The sequence below is a fragment of the Bombus vancouverensis genome, unplaced genomic scaffold, assembly GCF_051014615.1.
Source record: "Bombus vancouverensis nearcticus unplaced genomic scaffold, iyBomVanc1_principal scaffold0165, whole genome shotgun sequence".
NCBI lineage: Eukaryota > Metazoa > Arthropoda > Insecta > Hymenoptera > Apidae > Bombus > Bombus vancouverensis.
The window spans coordinates 1-6192 of record NW_027469052.1 but is presented as its reverse complement, the minus strand read 5'-3'; the positions used below and the strand labels follow the sequence as shown (position 1 = coordinate 6192).

The 6192-nt window shown below is 15.3% G+C and overlaps 1 pseudogene; it reads right to left on the bottom strand.

The window, feature by feature from the left end:
• Positions 1 to 3824: 3824 nt before the first annotated feature.
• LOC143305121 (ATP synthase subunit a-like) lies at positions 3825 to 6171 on the bottom strand (annotated as a pseudogene).
• Between the last annotated feature and the right edge of the window lie 21 nt (positions 6172 to 6192).

Sequence of the window (6192 nt, the reverse complement as noted above, 5' to 3'; positions counted from 1 at the left end):
TTTAAATTAAAATTATAATTTAGGGGATTATAGATATTTTTATAAATTTTTTTGAAATTTAATATTAGTTAAAAAAATTTAATTTATAAAATTTCTAATATTAAATTTATTGCAGAATTTATAGTATTTAATTTTATTTTTATAATTTTAGTTATTTTATTAAATAATAATATTTATTTTTTAACTTTCTTAATTGGGTTAGAATATTTAATTTCAGTCATTTTATTTTATATAATTTTAATTGATTTAAACAGGTGAATTTATTTAATTTATTTAATTTATTCTGTTTGTGAAGGAGTAATAGGTTTATCTTTGTTAGTAAGAATGAATTATGAATATGGTCATCAAAAAATTAACGTCTTAAATTTAATTTAAAAAATGAACGAAATTACAATTGTGGTTATTATTATCATTTTGTTTAAATATGTGAATTTCCATATGTTAAGAAATTTAATATTTTTATTGAGATTAAATTTTTTAACAAATATGAATTGATTAAAATGAATTTATTTGATCGGAGGATTAGGAAATAATTATTATTCAAATTATTTAATTTTAATAATATTTTGAGTGTTTGGTGTAATTTTTTTAAATTTAAAAGAATATAAAAAAAATTGTTTATTTTTAAATTTAGTTCTAATATTTTTTATGCTGGTAAATTTTATATGCATAGATTTATTAATATTTTATTTTATATATGAATTAAGATTATTATTAATTTTTTATATAGTTATAGAATGAGGTTATTCAGAAGATCGGGTTTTGTCTGCATTTTACCTAATATTTTATACATTAGTTTTTTCTTTACCTATATTATATTTGATTTTTAAATTAATGAATTTTAGTGATAGAATTAATTTTTTAATATTAGAAATTTTATCATTAAAATTTGATAAATTCGGTTTTTTATATTTATTATCATCATTTTTAGTAAAAATTCCCATATATATATTACATGGTTGATTAATTAAAGCTCATGTTGAAGCTTCTTTTTTTAGGTCAATAATTTTAGCTTCAGTTATACTAAAATTAGGTAGATATGGGATATTGCGTTTTTTATTAATTTTTAAAAGAATATTTAAGTTCATAAAATTTCATTTGTTTATCATTAATTTTTTAGGAATAATTGTTTTAAGATTTATATGTTTATTTCAGTTTGATATAAAATTAATTATTGCTCTTTCTTCTGTAGTTCATATAGGTATCATATCTTTGGGTTTATTATTAGGGAAAAAAATTAGAATTCTTGGTGGTCTAGTCATGATAATTTCTCACGGTTTAGTCTCATCGGGCTTATTTTATTTAGTAAATATAATTTACAGCCAAACTCGGACTCGAATCATTTTTGTTAATAAAGGAATAATTAATTTTATACCTTCAATAACAATAATATGATTTTTAATATGTATTTATAATTCTGGAGCTCCACTATCTTTAAATATAGTTAGTGAGATTTTTTTATTAATAAGATTAGTTGGTTGATGTAAATATTTATTTATATTTTTAATTTTTTATTGTTTATTGAGATTTATTTATTCAATTTATCTATTCAGATTTATACAATACGGAAAATTTTTTTTTTCAAAAATAAATTTAATAAATAGTTATTTAATAAATTATTTAAGGTTAATATTACATATTTTACCTTTAAATATTTTTATTTTTAAATTATTATATTATTTAAATAGTTTAATTAAAATATTGAATTGTGATTTCAATGATATATAAATTTATATTTTAAATTTAATGAAAATAATTATTTCTGGAATTATTTTAATAGCTTTAAGCTTTATTTTTATATTTTTTAGTTTTTATACTTTATTTATTAATAAATTATTTATTTTTGAATGGTTAATTTTTAATATTAATTCTATAAAAATAAATTTAATTTTTATATTTAGATTTAAGTTATTGATATTTGTATTTTTGGTTATATTAATTAGTTCATTTATTTTATTTTATAGAGTTAGATATATAAATTTGAATAATAAGTATTTAATTAATCGATTTTATTATTTAATATTAATATTTTTGATTTCAATAATTTTTTTAATTTTAAGACCAAATATATTAACTTTATTATTGGGTTGAGATGGGTTAGGATTAATTTCTTATTGTTTAATTATTTATTATCAAAAATTTTTATCATTAAATTCTGGAATAATAACTATAATTTTAAATCGTTTAGGGGATTGTAGGTTATTAATAATTATTTCTTTTATAGTAATTTTTGGAAGATGAAATTTAATATTATATAAAATAAATTTTTTAATTTTAATTATATTTATTTTAATAGTGTTTACAAAAAGAGCTCAATTAATATTTATGATTTGATTGCCAGCTGCGATAATAGCACCAACTCCTGTTTCTTCATTAGTTCATTCTTCTACTTTAGTTACTGCAGGGATTTATTTATTAATTAATTATGAGATGATAATTGATTTAAAATATAAGAGATTTATTTTAATAGTTTCAAGAATATCAATATTGGTTTCGGGAATTATAGCTAATTTTGAAATAGATTTTAAAAAAATTGTTGCTTTATCAACATTAAGACAATTAGGTTTTATAATAAGAATTTATTCATTAGGAATGACAGATTTAACATTTTTACATTTATTTATTCATGCATTTTTTAAGTCTATAATATTTATATGTGTAGGAAGATTTATTCATTACATAAATGGTATTCAAAATTTTCGTTTTTACTCAGGTATATTTTTTGTATATCCTTTAAAGAGGATATTTTTAATATTTTCATTAATAATGTTATGTGGTTTTCCGTTTTTAGTTGGATTTTATTCTAAGGATTTAATTGTTGAATTTTATTTATTAAGCATTAAAAGAATTTTTAGAATGATAAATTTAATTTTTGGTACTATTTTTACTGTATCTTATTCTTTTCGTTTATTATTTATAATAGCAAATAATAATTATATAATAAATTTAATATATTTAAGAGAAGATTTAATTATAATTATAGTTTTAACAATAATTTTAATTATAATGTTAATTTTAAGGAAATTTATTTTTAATATTTTTTTTTATTTTTTAAATATTAATTTAATTTATATTTATAAATATTTTGTGTTTAAAATAATTTTGTTAGGATTAATATTTTCAATGTTAATAATGAATACAAATTTTTTAAAAAAGAGAAAAATATTTTTTAAAAGATTTTTTATAATAGAGTTTTTTTATAAGTTATTTGTTAATAAATTGATAAATGAAATAATTTATTATGAATTTTATTTTGAGAAAGGGTTTTTAGAAAAATTTTTAAGAAAAATTATAGTTTATATTTGTGATTTAATAGAAATTAATATTAAAATTAAAATTTCTTTATTGTTGTTATTGTATTTATATTTATTAGTTTTTTTAATTTTAATTTAATATTTATGTAATGTAATAATATTAAATAAAAATTATTCAAGAATTTAAATAGCTTATATTAGAGCATAATATTGAAAATATTAAGGAAATTTTTTAAAATTTTTAAATAATATAATGTATGAATAATTATAAATTTATTATTATTTACATTTAAAGAAATAATGATGTATTAAATCAAAATTAAAGTTAGAAGCTTTATTAAATTATTTCTATTTATAATTAATTTTTAAAGATTAATAATTTTATATTGAAAGTATAATGTTTTATTTAAACTATATAAATTGATTTAAAACTATATATATATATGTATACATATAAATGTGTATATATATGAGGTTTATGAATGTATATAAAAGAAAATATTTTTATAAATTGGAATTTTTAGATTCAATTATTTTATTAACAATAAAATGCCTCTATTTTGGCTTCAATTTAAAATTTATATAATTTAATAAGTATGAATTAATATAAGAAGTAAAATTTACTTTTAATTTCGGCTTAAAGATTGATTTATTAAAAATCCTTATATTACAAAAATTTAGTAAATTAAATTTAAAGTATTCAATTTAAATAATTACATGATCATTCTATAATTAATGAAAAAATTAATATTAAAAATAAAAATATTATTAAAATAAATAAATAGAAAAAATTTAATGTTTTAATATATGAGATTAATGGAATTAATAAAATAATTTCTACATCAAAAATTAAAAATGTTAATGAAATTAAATAAAATGGTAGTGAAAATGGAATATTTATTTTTGTAATTGGATTAAATCCACATTCATAAGGTAAATTTTTTTCTATATTAAGTTTCTTATGTATTGAAAAAAATTTATTTAATAAATAAATTATTATTAAAATTACAATAATTGATAAATAATAAATTATAAAAATTAAATATATTAATTTAATATTAAATTTTTTAATTGGAAATTAAGTGTAATTTATTATACTATATATTTAAAGTTAATTTAATTTATAATAATATAGTAAAATATATAAATAAATAATCAAATAACATCAACAAAATGTCAATATCAAATAGCTAACTCAAAATTAATGTGATGAATTGTTGAAAAATGGTTTTTTAATATTCGAATTAAAGAATATAATAAAAATAATGTGCCAATAATAACATGTATTCCATGGAAACCAGTTGATAAAAAGAAAATAGATCCAAAAATTCTATCATTAATACAAAAAAATGAATTATAATATTCAAAAATTTGTATAAAATTAAAGTAAAATCCTAAAAAAATTGTTGATGATAATATTTTGATTCTTGATTTAAATTTATTATTTAATATATTATAATGTCTTAATGTAACTGTAAATCCTGATATAATTAAAATAATTGAGTTTAATAAAGGAATTTCAAATGGATTAAAAAATTTAATTATTTTAGGTGGTCATATTAGATTAATTTCAATTGAAGGAGAAATTGAATTATGGAAAAACGTTCAGAAAAATGAAATAAAAAAGAATAATTCAGAAATAATAAATATAATTATTCTAAATTTTATTATTGATAATATATAAAAAGAATGTATTCCTTGAAATGTTCTTTCTCGAATGATATCTCGGAATCATATTATTGTTGATAAAATTAAAATTAATAAATTAAAGATTATAATTAGTAAATTATTTAAGTAAATTCATAAGATTGTACTAAGTAAAAAATTTATAGTATTAAAAGAAACAATAATTGGTCATGGTCTAATAGTTACTATATGAAAAGGAAAATTTTTTTTCATTAATTTGATTCGGAAAAATATAATGTTAATAGAATTGAGAATACATAAGCTTGAATAAAAGCTATGGAAATTTCTAAAATTAATAATAAGTTTTGAATTATTAAAGTTACTGGAAATAAAATCATAAAATTTATTATAAAATTTCTTAATAAAATTAAAATTAGGTGTCCTGAAATTAAATTTGCTGAAAGACGAATTGAGAGTGTTCAAGGACGAATAAAAAGTCTAATAAGTTCAATAATTACCATAAAGTTTATTAAAAATTTTGGGGAATTTAATGGTACTAAATGTCTTAAAGTTTTTAAGGGAAAATTAATAATTGAATAAATTAAAAATCTTAGTCATAATGATAAAGCTATTGATAAATTAAAAATTAAATGTCTTGTTGATGTAAAAATATAAGGGATTAATCTAAATAAATTTAATATTATAATGAAAATTATAATCCTTAAAAATAAAATAATGTTTATTGAATACTTATTTGTTGTAATTATTTTAAATTCATTTAGTAAATATTCAACAAATATTTTTAAAGCTATTAAAATTCGTGAAGGAATTAATCAGTATGAATTAGGAAATATAATAATAGGTAAAAATATAAAAATTCAGTTTAATTGAATATAATTATTAATTGAAGGATCAAATATTTCAAATAGATTGTTTATCATAATCATTTTCATTTTTTATAAAATTTATTTTTTTTATTAATATTATTTATATTATAAATATTTTTTTTGTTTATATGTAATAAAAATGAATTTATTAGAATTACAATAATAAATAAACATATTAAACATAAAATAAAAATTATTAATCAATTAATTGGTATTATCTGAGGAATTCATTAGAAGTAAATTTAAATTACTATGATTGATTTAAAAGATCAATTCTTTATTTCAGACATCTAATGTAAGAAAAATAATAAGTAATTATTAATTTTAGATTGACAATCTAATGTTATTTAATTAACTAATTTTTCAAATTATTTTATTTTTAATTCAATTTAAAAATAGTTCATAAGAAGTTCTTTCTAATATAA